This window comes from Budorcas taxicolor, chromosome 5 (assembly GCF_023091745.1).
Source record: "Budorcas taxicolor isolate Tak-1 chromosome 5, Takin1.1, whole genome shotgun sequence".
In the NCBI taxonomy this organism is placed as follows: Eukaryota; Metazoa; Chordata; class Mammalia; order Artiodactyla; family Bovidae; genus Budorcas; species Budorcas taxicolor.
In genome coordinates this window covers 155936333-155950034 of record NC_068914.1, presented here as the reverse complement: position 1 = coordinate 155950034, position 13702 = coordinate 155936333, and the positions used below count along the sequence as shown (strand labels likewise).

Here is a 13702-nt window from a genome sequence, read left to right as displayed (position 1 = left end):
AGTCGCCTCTAGACAGCTCCTGAGTGCAGAAAGGCTGCCTCCCCTTCCCTCTGGGCCTCCAAGGCCTGATGGTGAAATGGCGTTAACACACCTGCAGAAGCCATCAGGGCGCTTGCAAAGAAATAGACTTACTAGGAGAAATAAATAAGGTGGGAAGGAGCCCCATAGCTGGTGCTGACAGAGAAAAGGAAAACAAGCCTGTTTTCTATGGACCATTAAATGTGATGAAAGGAGCTGGCTTCCGTGGAGGCTCCAGGGAGCTGACACATAGCCGTCACTTCATCTGCCCCAGCTGAAGCTGCAGTCAGACTCCCTCAGAGGACACCTCCACCCTCTGCTGTCTCAACTATACCACCACTGGCCCCACGAGTCTCCTGCCTTCTTCCTGCCTAGCCTCATGTGGTCCCCAGTGGGCCAACTCAAGAGCCAGGCTGCCCTGGTTTGCCCTCCAGCTCTGTCACTTACAGGATGACATTTAACCTTCCTGTGCCACAATTTCTCCATCTGTAAAATGGGGATAATTATAGCACCCACCTATATACAGCTACCATAAAGATTCAATAAGCTCATCCAGGAGAAAGCACTCACAACAGCTAGCCACTAGCTAATCGCTGGATTGGTGTTTGTGAAGTTACTAAAAATTTTTAAACTCCCCTAGTTCCTCTCATAAAGAAAGCTGAGCACTGAAGAACTGATGCTTTCGAACTATGGTGCTAGAGAAGACTCTTGAGAGTCCCTTGGACAGCAAGGAGATCAAACCAGTCCATCCCAAAGGAAATCAATTCTGAATATTCATTGGAAGGACTGATGCTGAAGCTCCAATACTTTGGCCACCTAATGCGAAGAGTCAATTCACTGGAGAAGACCCTGATGCTGGGAAAGACAGAGGGCAGGGGGAGAAGGGGGCGACAGAGGATGAGATGGTTGGATGGCTTCACTGACTCAATGGACATGAGTTTGAGCAAACTCCAGGAGATAGTGAAGGATGGGGAAGCCTGGCGTGCTGCAGTCCATGGGGTCCCAAAGAGTCAGACACAACTGGGCCACTGAACAACAAAGTTCCTCTCATATGAGTCTCCTGTCCCAATCCCCAGGCACCGGGCTTCTCCCAGAGGTTACCATAAAACATCATCAACTCTCAGAGTTCCTTTTCAGAAAAGGAAACTTGGGGCCAGAGAACCCAAGGGACCACGTGGGAGAGCCTGACTTGAACCTGAACTCACACCTGCCACCTGCACTGTGGGGTGTTCCAGACAACCTGCCCGTTCTGACTTTACACAGCCCTGCCTTTGTCCAGCTCAGCGCCTCTCCTTAGAATGCCCTTTCTCAACCCATCTTTCCAACACGTTATTCTTTTTTTTTCCTTTCTGATGTTTTAAATGGCACTTCTTCTTGGAAGACCTTCCAACCCCCAGGGCAAAATAAATCTTGTTCCTCTACACTGGGACATTATTCAATTTGACAAGACAATAGTTGATCGTGTCTTCCTGGCACTTCCACAGGGGCCTGGGACACAGAGGGTGAATCAGAACCAGTTTCTGTCCTTGGGAGACTCGGGTTAATCATCCGTATCCTTCTCCTTTCCAAGCTACAAGCTCCTCGGCAGTATCAAATCAGGCGCTGGCAGGCACCGGGAACTGAGCTCAGATCTCCATGCTCGGGACTCAGTCTCTTTCCATTACCAGTCTGCCTTCTAAAATCAGGCTTCCAGAAGCCGCCTGAGAGGACTTGCACTGGGCCAGCCCCATAAGACCATGGGACACAAGGCTGGTTCAGTGAAGCTCTCTGGCCCTGGGGAGCCTGTCGACCTTTAGCCTGGGACCCCACCCCTAGAGTATTTGCCAGTTCAGACTGTCTGGGTCCCTGTTGTTGCTCTCCGTATTTGGGATGGAGGTGGTCCAATTCTGACACCATGTAGCCCACTCAACTGTCACACAGGACTGGCTTCAAATCCAGCCAGGTGGCCTTGGGTGACCAGCCACATAAATCCTGTGTTCCTCAGTTTCTTCATCTGTGAAATGGAGATAATAATTAATGCCTACCCCTCACGGAGCCGCTGGAAGAATCAGAGAAAATGTACATCAACGTCCCGGCGCAGAAGCAGTGGTGCGGAGCCCTACTTTTTCTCCACCCCAGCCACACCTCCTCATTCTTTTAAGCTCCAGATCCACCTGCTGGAGGAAACCTTCCCTAACTTTTCCAGGTTACCCTGAGAGCTCTCTCTTCTCTCTGCTCTCACTGCCTGGACCCCAGTATTGATCATCTTGTTCTCTCATTGGTTCACTAGAGTTAACTTTTCTCTTTCCAGCCAGCCTTTAAGTGGCAAACTCAACCCAAGCCTACTCCACAGCATCACACTATACACCATAAGAGGCTCTTGAAGACTAATTTGCTAAGGTAGGCAGGGCTCTGGGAGAGGGTGAAGATTTGGAGGCAGAAAATGAGGCAGGAATCCTAACTCTGTTGTGTGACTTTCCAGGAAGACCTTCAACTCTCTAAGCTTCAGATCTCTCATCTGGAAAATTAAGATTGAAAAATGTCGAGCTGACATGGTTGCTATGGAGGACAGATGAGAGAACATATGTGGAAGCCCTTTTGTTATAAACTAAAAAGTGCTATTTAAGGGATTATTATGTTTGGATTCTCAAATCCAAACCTACTGATGCCTCAACTGACCTATACTTAAGATTCAAGAGCCCAGATCATCCCACAGAGCTTCTTAGCCCCAAATAATCCACCAAAACCCACATTCTTAATTGTTCATCCTAAACAAAAAGCCAGCAGTCATTCACAGTATCCATGGAACTTCATCCCAGTACAAACGTGCATGCATGTTCAGTCGTGTCCGACTCTTCGTGACCCTGTGGATTGCAGCCCGCCAGGCTCCTCTGTCCATGGGCTTCTCCAGGAGATCTTTCTGATCCAGGGATTGAACCCAAGACTCCTGCATTGCAGGCAGATTCTTTACTGCTGAGACACTGGGGAAGCCGTCATCCCAGCTCAAGGATCACAAAAGTTCTCTCCCATCCTCAGATCTCAACCCTTCTGGAACAGGTTTCTCCTTCCCAGCTTAAGGAAGCCCACACCTCAAACCTGCTCTAACTGTGATCTGCTGAGCATCATTTCTAGCTTGCAGTCCAATTTCCAAGGGAAGTAAAAATGGGGAAAGACAACCAAGGTGGGTATGGTTGTATTTGCGGAGAGAGGAAGAGGAAGACTTGGTAACAGAATGAAAGATTCTGCTGGAATTTTGTGTCCAACAGTTGCTAAACATACTATAATTATCCCATTTGTGTGAGGATTCAAGGATCTGCATTCTGCTATTTTCATGGAACTTGATGAACTGCAAGCTCTGAGGGAAAATGCTAAGAAGTTGGGGTTCAAAGTCTTGTATCCAGGACCAAAGTCCCAGTAAGCAGCCCCAGGGAAATGAAATCCCTGACAAAGCTGCTGGGGGCCCCCAGTCCCCGACTCTGGGCTCAGCCCCCTTCTCCAGCCCCTACTTTTCCCCACTGATGGCATGTAGGCATTACACCCATCAGAGTCCATCAGAGTGAATCCTGGTTTTTTTTTTTCTCCTGGGAATACTGCTTTGTCTCTGTGAAAGACCCCCAAATCAGGCACCTATAAACGTCCTAGCCGGTCAGATTTTAAGGGGAAATCAGGGAAAGAAAGGGGCAGGCCGGGAAAGGCCCTGAGGCCCGCGGAGGGTAGTAGAGGGGTCCGAGGCCGCCGTGGTGGGTGGCCCTCGGGGACCCATATTCAGGGGGCGCCCCGCAGGCGCTAGAGCTGTCCCCCGAAGCCCCTGCGCGCACCTGGTCAGACGACGGAATCCTCGCAGGCCTAGGAGTCCTGGGACCGATCGCGCGACCGGAAAGGCCCCCCTACCCAGACCGCGCCCCCCTTTCCTGCCGCCCTCTCCCCCGGGCCGGGCCGCAGGCCCCGGATCCCCGGGCTCGCGTGGCCGCCGCAGCCCGCAGGGGCGGCCCGTTGGCGGCCGCTGTCCTCCGCCCGCGCGGCGGTCCCTTCAACTCCCGGCGCTGCGGGGCCAAGGCGCACACAAAAGGAAGGGGCGCGCTGCCAGCGACGCCCCCGCCAATCGCCAATCCCCTCGAACCCCATCGCGGGGACCCGCAAAGCCTCCGCGCACCCCAAAGCTCGGGACGCCCAAGAGAGAGCCCCCACGCAAGAAATTCCGAGACACCTCCCGGGGGCTTGCAGAGGCGGCCAAATCACCCAGCGGCAGGTGCCCCCAGCCGCACAATAACTTTGAAACTTTGGGGCTGGGCGCGGGGGCCGGGAGGGGGAGCCCCAAAAAGAAGGAAAGGGGGATTGCGGAGGGGGAGGAAGCTGTGTCTTTATTTTTGCAACATGCACTCTCCGGGCGTCCCCAGCGCAGCTCCGGCCAGGCCAGGGGTCCCGGCGCCTCCGCCCGGCCCGGCGCGGCCCCCGGGTTCCCCGAGCCCTTCCCGCGCCGGCCGCCCGTCCGTGGTCGGGCCCCCGGCCTCTGCCCCGCGGGGCTCGGGCCGCGCGCTGCACTCACCTCGGCCGGGCTGCGCTCCCCGCGGGCCTGCGCCGAGCCCGATAAATGGTATGCTATGACTAGAGGTATGATTACGTTATTATTATTAGTAATAATAAGAGTAAATGCTATTTAATTACGGGCAGCCGCATCCTGCTCCCGGCGCCGCCGCCCCGGCAGCTCCGTCCATGTGGCTCCGGAGCGCTTTACTTTCATTTCCAGCCCCCCCGGCCGGCCGCTCGCAGCAGCACCCGCTGGAGGCTCGGTCTCCCTGCAGTCCCTCCTCCTCGGGTCCTAGAGCGCGGCTTCCCTCGCCGGGCGCCGGGGGTGGGCGGCGCGGGCCGCGCACCTGGGGGCGCAGGGGGCGGGGAAGCCCCCCTTCCTCGCCGGCTGCTCATGCCTGGAATTCATCTTTATCTTCTTTGCAAGTGTCCTGCCCTCTTAGGGCTTTTCTCTTGGCGATTCTGCATTTCTGGGAGGGTGCTGGTCTCCCCGAGCGCCTCCGCCCTTCCTCATGCGTGTAAAAAGAGCAACCCCCTCCCCGCCCCCGCCCCTGAGTTTCCAGCTGCTTTCAGTGTAGGCTCCCCCAAAACCCTAGGAGCCTTGTGCCCTTTTCAAGAGTGGGGACCCAAGGCTGTTGTTTGTCTAGGATCTTTCCCTAAAGGATGTGAGGCCGCTTAGAAGACCCAGTGAATGGGGTGGCAAAGAGTGGGACACGACTTGACCACTGAACAAAGAAGATGCGAAAGTTAACGGGAGATCGCGAAGGAGAAACCAGCTGTCAGAGGCCCTGGCACTGCCTCAGAGCTGGCCAGGTCCAGGCTGGATTTGAATCCAGAGCTTCAGATCCAAACACTGTGTCATCCATCCCACCCTACCATTGATTCCTAGAGTTCTCGTCCCTTTTCGTTTTACACACATGTATGTATATGCACATGAACTTCTTTGTTGAGGGGGGCCTTCCTTGGCAACCCAGTGGTTAAGACTCTGCACTTCCAATGCAGGGAGTGCAGGTTTGACCCTCGATTAGGAAAACAAGGGGCTTCCTCTGCGACTCAGAGGTAAAGAACCCACCTGCAGTGCAGGAGATGCCCATTCAATCCCGGGGGCAGGAAGATGTCCTGGAGGAGGAAATGGCACCCCACTCCAATTCTTGCCTGGAAAATCCCACAGGCAGAGGAGCCTAGTGGGCTACAGTCTTCTGGGTCACAAAGAGTCGGACACGATGGAGCACTTGTCCCAACAGATCAGTGGTAAAAAATCCACCTGCAGTGCAGGAGACACAGGAGACGGGGGTACTGTCTCTTAGTCGGGAAGATCCCCTAGAGAAGGAAATGGCAACCCACTCCAGTATTCCTGTGGAAAATCCCATGCACAGACGAGCCTGGTGGGCTACAGACCATGGGGTCTCAGAGAGTCAGAGGCCACTGAGATCCAGGCACGCAGGAAACTAAGGTCTCACACGCTGTGCAGTGTGGTCAAAAAAAGAAAATTATTTAGTGAGGATGAACTGTGAGATTTGTAAAAGTTTTCTCTTTGTAAATGTGATCGTTTCCACATTTGTGCCATACAGTCTTAGGAACTGGAGGTACATCGCTGAGATGAATTTGAAACGTGGCAAATGTTGGGAGGCACAAGAAACTTAAACAGTTTACCTAATTCTCACCATAATCCTGGAAGATTGGGTTTATCATGCTCATTTCACAAATAGAAAACTGAGTCAGTTCAGTTGCTCAGTCGTGTCTGACTCTTTGAGACCCCATGAACCGCAGCACGCCAGGCCTCCCTGTCCATTACCAACTCCTGAAGTTAACCCAAACTCATGTCCATTGAGTCGGTGATGACATCCAACCATCTCATCCTCTGTCGTCCCCTTCTCCTCCTGCCCTCAATCTTTCCCAGCATCAGGGTCTTTTCCAATGAGTCAGCTCTTCGCATCAGGTGGCCAAAGTACTGGAGTTTCAGCTTCAACATCAGTCCTTCCAATGAACACCCAGGACTCATCTCCTTTAGGATGGACTGGTTGGATCTCCTTGCAGTCCAAGGGACTTTCAAGAGTCTTCCCCAACACCACAGTTCAAAAGCATCAATTCTTCGGTGCTCAGCTTTCTTTATAGTCCAACTCTCACATCCATACATGACTACTGGAAAAACCATATCCTTGACTAGACAGACCTTTGTTGGCAAGGTAATGTCTCTGCTTTTTAATATGCTGTCTAGGTTGGCCATAACTTTCCTTTCAAGGAGCAAGGGTCTTTTAATTTCATGGCTGCAATCACCATCTGCAGTGATTTTAGAGCCTCCCAAAATAAAGTCAGCCACTGTTTCCACTGTTTCCCCATCTATTTGCCATGAAGTGATGGGACCAGATGCCATGATCTTAGTTTTCTGAATGTTGAGCTTTAAGCCAACTTTGTCACTCTCCTCTTTTACTTTCATCAAGAGGCTCTTTAGTTTTTCTTCACTTTCTGCCATAAGGGTGGTGTCATCTGCATATCTGAGGTTATTGATATTTCTCCCTGCAATCTTGATTCCAGCTTGTGCTTCATCCAGCCCAGCGTTTCTCATGATGTACTCTGCATATAAGTTAAATAAGCAGGGTGACAACATACAGCCTTGATGTACTCCTTTTCGTATTTGGAACCAGTCTGTTGTTCCGTGTCCAGTTCTAACTGTTGCTTCTTGACCTGCATATAGGTTTCTCGAGAGGCAGGTCAGGTGGTCTGGTATTCGCATCTCTTTCTGAATTTTCCACAGTTTTCGTAATCCACACAGTCAAAGGCTTTGGCATAGTCAGTAAAGCAGAAATAGATGTTTTTCTGGAACTCTCTTGGTTTTTCAGTGATCCAGTGGATGTTGTCAATTTGATCTCTGGTTCCTCTGCCTTTTCTAAAACCAGCTTGAACATCTGGAAGTTCACGGTTCATGTATTGCTAAAGCCTGGCTTAAAGAATTTTGAGCATTACTTTACTAGTGTGTGAGATGAGTGCAATTGTGCGATAGTTTGAGCATTCTTTGGGATTGGAATGAAAACTGACCTTTTCCAGTCCCATGGCCACTGCTGAGTTTTCCAAATTTGCTGACATATTGAGTGCAGCACTTTCTCAGCATCATCTTTCAGAGTTTGAAATAGCTTCACTGGAATTCCATCACCTCCACCAGCTTTGTTCATAGTGATGCTTTCTAAGGCCCACTTGACTTCACATTCCAGGATGTCTGGCTCTAGGTAAGTGATCACACCATCATGATTATTGGGGTCGTGAAGATTTTTTTTGTACAGTTCTGTGTATTCTTGCCACCTCTTCTTATCTTTTGCTTCTGTTAGGTCCCTACCATTTCTGTCCTTTATTGAGCCCATCTTTGCATGAAATTGTTCCCTTGGTATCTCTAATTTTCTTGAAGAGATCTCTAGTCTTTCCCATTCTATTGTTTTCCTCTATTTCTTTGCATTGATCGCTGAGGAAAGTTTTCTTATCTCTCCTTGCTATTTTTTGGAACTCTGCATTCAAATGGGTGTATCTTTCCTTTTCTCCTTTGCTTTTCGCTTCTCTTCTTTTCACAGCTATGTGTAAGGCCTCCTCAGACAGCCATTTTGCTTTTTTGCATTTCTTTTGCTTGGGGATGGTCTTGATCCCTGTCCCCTGTACAATGTCACGAACCTCCGTCCATAGTTCATCAGGCCCCTGTCTATCAGATCTAGGCCCTTAAGGATTAAGTGACTTGTCCAAGGCGGCAAGTCTGACTGCAGAGTGTGTATGCCTAGATGGCCTCCTGTGCTTTTCACTGCCTACCTTCAGGAAGCCTTGGAAAGGGGTGGGGGAAGTGCACCTGCACCATCAGAATCTCTCGAGCTCTTCCTTCTGCGGGTGCCATCGCTCCCCTCACTCCTCTCAGATTAACAGCAACAATAGAAAGGCAGTCTCTGGCATGAGGGGGACGTCCAGGAAGGAAAAGCCAAGTGCACGCAGGCTCACTGTGGTGGGGTAGAGGAGGGTTGTGGCTTGTTTAAAATGAAGACTTCTAGGGAATTCCCTGGCCGTCCAGTGGCTGGGACTCCACACTTTCACTGCAGGAGGCTCGAGTTTATTCCCACAAGCTTCGTGGCCAAAAATAAAAAATTAAATGAAATAAAATGGAGACCTCTAATCACCCCTACCTCACTGCTATCTCAGAGATTCTTTTTTCGGAGGAGGGGGGTCATGCTAGATGGCTTACAGGATCTCAGTTCCCCAACCCGGGCCACAGTTAGTGAAAGCCCAGAATACTAAACACTAGGCTACCAGGGAGCTCTCAGAGATTTTGATTTAATATTTCTGACAAGCACTGCTGGGTCACCTTTAAGAAACCCAAGATCATGGGTAAAAGGCGCCCATAGGCCGAGCCTGGCAATTCAGGGAGGCTGAGTGGTAGAGTGGAGCCGTGACCGAGGCAACCTTAGGTAGACAAAGGTCAGTTGGAGTCCCGGCTCCACTGCTTGCTAGTAATGTGACCCCAGGCAATCTTGAAGCATCAGGCTCCTCAGTGGTAATATAAAGATAAGAAAACCCAATCAACATAAAGTTTGTTTCAAGCACTATATTTAAATAATACATGTAAAATATATAGAACAGTGCCTAGCCCACGGGGGTGAATCCACATTAGTTCCCATGTCTCCTGTACAATGTATGGTGAAACACTCTTGACAGATTTATCAGATTAGATTCCACTGTTACTATCAGTCCCATTTTATGACTGGAGCTGTTGAGGTCAGCTGGACTACTGTATCTCGCCTCAAATGAACCAGCTGGTAAATGACGTGGTGATTCCACCATCCCAGGCTGCCAGTGGAAAAACACATCCTTAAAAGAGGACTATTCATCATTCAAGGTGCAGTTCAACTGGACATCAGACCTCCTCTCAGCTGCCACCATCTCTAGAATTTGGTATCAAGCAGTTTTTGCCTGTTTCACAGTAAAGAAACGGACACAAAGCAGTTAATTGACTTGGTTAAGGTCACACAGGCTTCCCTTGAAGTTCAGCTAGTAAAGAATCTGCCTGCAATGTGGGAGACCTGAGTTTGATCCCCGGGTTGGGAAGATCCCCTGCAGAAGGGAAAGGCTACCCACTCCAATATCCTGGCCTGGAGAATTCCCTGGAGTGTATAGTCCATGGGGTCAGAAAGAGTTGGACATGACTGAACGACTTTCACTTTCACTTCACTAAGGTCACACAGCTAAGAAAGAGGTAGAGACAGAATTCAACGCCAGGCCTGTCTACCTGTAAGATGTGAATGTGAATATCGTGATGTGACTATCTTAAATCTGAATGCGTATCCCTGATTACCTCCAAGGGCCTGTCATGGGAGTGGGAAGCTGGAGAACAGGAAGTGGACACTTGACCTTTGAGGAAGTGACAGGTACATCACTCAGTTGTCCCTTCTCCAGTAAGCACCTTCTGCTCCAAGCTTAGGCATGCCATGGGCTGGACCTCAGGGATGCCTTCTTATCACCTGGGAAGAGCCTGAGTGCATGGCAGTCTTTTTCTGTTTTTCCACACTGTGCTGAATCTTTGCAGTCACCCACTGGCTTCTCTGGGGGCTTCCCTTGTAGCTCAGTTGGTAAAGAATCCGCCTACAATGCAGGAGACCCGGGTTCGATTCCTGAGTCAGGAAGATCCTCTGGAGAAGGAAATGGCAACCCACTCCAATATTCTTGCCTAGAGAATCCCATGAACTGTAGCCTGGCAGGCTCCTCTGTCCATGGGGTTGCAAGAGTCAGACATGACTTAGCGACTAAACCACCACCACCACTGGCTTCTCTAGTTGTGTTACAAGGGCTTAGTTGCCCTGTGGCATGTGGGATCTTAGTTCTCCAACCAGGGATTAAGCCCACATCCCCTGCAATGGAAGGCAGATTCTTAACCACTAGATCACCAGAGAAGTTCCTACAGGGCAGCCTTAATTGCAACCATGTATACACTGTTCATTTACTCACTCAAAAACATTCCTTGCCAGGCCTCACTCCTGGGACTGTAAATAAACTCCTTTCCCCACAGCTCTAGCACAGTCCCCGGTCCCAGCCCTCCAGAAAGGGATCTTAACTTGGGGTTTAGGGAAAGACCTTGAAGATAAAGTGCACAATTTTAGGCTTAGGCTGAGGGTAATGAGTATATTCCCCATAGGGTTACTATGAAGATTGAGTTCCTGTATGCAAACTACTGTGTGATTAAATAAACAACACATTCTTCTGGGAAACAGTCCGTAGAATTCCAATTATCAGAAGTGAAGATGGACCCGTGAACCTAGAAGCTGAGATAGGTTATAACACAGTGGATGGAATTCAGGTGATGAAACATGTTCACATTTGTCCCCAGGGTGCTTGAAAATGGTCAAGCGTATGGAAAACTGGAAGAACTATATAGCCCTATGTAAAGCTATTCGTGCTCAGTTGCTTCAGTTGCTCGGCTGTTTCGGAGTCGGCACCCCCCTAGGCTGTAACCTTCCAGGCCCCTCCGTCCGTGGGATTTTCCCAGCAAGAATACTGGAGTGGGTTTCCATGCTCTCCTCCAGGGAATCTTCCCAACTCAGGGATACAACCCACATCTCCTGCATTGCAGGCAGATTCTTTACTGCTGAGACCAGGGAAGCCCATATTATGCTATGACTGTTAAACTTTTTCTGTATTTGCTTTATCATATATTCATCCCTCCATCCACTCATCAGTCTATGTAATATTTTTGTTAAAAACAAAATAGGTAATTTTTGACTTTCTTCTCTGTGCTGTTTTACATTTATACTAATTTTTAAACTTGCTGTCAGTTTTCATTTTAAAAATGAAATCATTTCCATTTTGAAACAAAAGAACTATTAAAAGGGGATATAATCTACTAAAAGGATTTGATGCCAGGAAACCCTTCATACACATTAGACCCAAATTTAAGCTCCTCCCCAGGCAGTTTTCCATGTTACTCAACACTGGATTCTGGAATAATGCCTTGCACATAGTAGATAACTATTTGTGGAGTGAATGAGTTCTTTTGAGTATCGTTTTTTATTGAGGTTAAAAAGAAATCATTAAGGGAGTCTGGGCTTGAACCTGGGGGGAACCTGGTTTGAGTTATCTTTAACAAATAATGTAGCAATGCCCTCCTACTGGGGGAGGGGGCAGACTCTCCAGCAATGTGGGTAAACCAGGCCCCCTCGCCTCTCTCCAGGAGGAACCCAAGGCCAGCACCCAGTTGGTTCTTGGGACATTCTCTCCGCATTCCTCACGTGTCTGACATAGTTCAGGCATTTGTGTTTGATCTGACTAAATGGCAAGTCTGCAGCCTTGGTAGCTCTTCAGGAAACCAGAATAAATATTGTTATTTATTCCATTCAAAATTGGCAATGAAGTTTGTTTTCAGGCACCAGAATGGAATTTAAAACATTCAGTTCAAATAAACCAAACTAATCAGAGGCAGTCTGCTTTTCTCTTCAAAACATTAAAAAAAGAAAGAAAGCAGACAAAGGGGCCTGGAACAGCCACTCTCCTCTCATTCCCACCTCACACTCAAAAGGTGACTTGTTTTGCATGTGTAATGAAAAGAACCCCAGAGATCTGGCTTCCACTATTTTTTGTCTAAATTACTGTGTAATTTAGGTTATTTGACCTCTGGGCTTAGTTCTCCATTTGCTGAAAAGAGAACAGGGGCTTCCCTGGTTGTTCAGTTGCTAAGACTCGGTGCTCCCAATTCAGGGGGCCCAGGTTCAGCCTTGGTCAACGAACTGAGAGTTTGCACGTGGAAACTAAACGTTCGCATTGCCACAACTAAAGATCTTGCATGCTGCAATTAAGACCCGGTGCAGCCAAATAAATACTAAAAAAAAAAAGAACAACAACAAAAGGAAAGAGGCAAGGGATGGCCTAAGATGGTTCCATCTGTCCATTCCATTCTTTTCTCAGGGTCAGGCAAACAGACTAGTCTCTCTGAAAGAGTGAGTTGGAGAAAGTGAGGGGAAGAGAGAAAGAAGATGCTTGGAAACACTGACGTTTCAGGACTCTGTGTTGCAGGAAGTGGGACCCCTTCCAGGGCCCGAGGATGGGCTCTTGTTTAACACTCGGAAATGAATTGTCCAAGGAGACACAATGCGCTGACAAAGCAAGAGATTTTATTGGGAAGGGGCGCCCAGGCAGAGAGCAATAGGGTAAGGTCACTCAGGAGGGCTGTTCTGCCACGTGGCTTGCAGTCTTGGGTTTTATGGTGATGGGATTAGTTTCTGGGTTGTCTTTAGCCAATGATTCTGACTCAGAGTCCTTCCTGATGGCACACTCATCACATCGCTCAGCCAAGATGGATGCCAGCAAGAAGGATTCTGGAAGGTGGTCGAACACGTGGTGTCTCCTTTTGACCTTTCCCTAACTCTTCCCATTGGTGGTGGCCTATTAGTTCCGTGTTCCTTACCGGGAACTCCTGTCTTAAAACAACTCATGCAAATGGTTACCCAGGTACTTGGTCAGGGTGGGCGATTTCAGTCTGCGTGCTTTCCCTAACATTTGGACTCAGTGTGCAAACCCCCTCCTCCCTTTTAAACTGTAGTCTCCGCATTTTAAAGGGGTCTGAGATAGAATCTAGATTGAGGAGTAACAAACAGAATCTGTGTTGCTAAGGGCCTGGATTTGTGATTTTTAGCTTTGAACGTGAACACCTTCAAGCAGAACACCTACCCATTGGTTCTCCAACAGACGCCGTGGGACCCCGTTACTACCCTGGGCTTTGAAGGCCATTGAGTTTCTGCTAAGAAACTTGCAGTTGTAAAAACCCTGTGATCCGTCACCCAGACAAGGAGGCAGGGATGTTCTGCCACCCACTTCCCTCTTTTCTCTGGGAGGTCCCCATCAGAAGAAAATCTCAGAAAGTAAAACTAGAAGAGGGAGGCTTAGGGTCACCCTAAGGAAAATTCAGGCTGATTTGGTCAGTCCTAGCCAGAATCAGCTCAGGAATAACATCAGGCCTAGTTGGAAGCTTCTCAGCCTTTTCAGATGATGATTCATTTTAAGGAGACATCCTGTGACCCTGACTGAAATCCAGTTCAAATGAGGAAACCTGTGGGCTGGAAGAAGCACAAGCTGGAATCAAGATTGCTGGGAGAAATATCAATAACCTCAGATATGCAGATGACACCACCCTTATGGTAGAAAGTGAAGAAAAACTAAACAGCCT

The 13702-nt window shown here is 49.1% G+C and overlaps 1 protein-coding gene across 2 annotated transcripts in view; it reads right to left on the bottom strand.

Moving 5' to 3' along the window:
* The window catches only part of ZC3H7B (zinc finger CCCH-type containing 7B), a 55428-nt gene extending 50697 nt beyond the window's left edge, over positions 1-4731 (bottom strand). For both annotated transcript variants that reach the window (XM_052640166.1, XM_052640167.1), the window contains exon 1: positions 4544-4731. The gene's annotated coding sequence lies outside the window, so the exon portion shown is untranslated. The remainder of the gene's footprint in view (positions 1-4543) is intronic.
* Positions 4732-13702: the final 8971 nt, after the last annotated feature.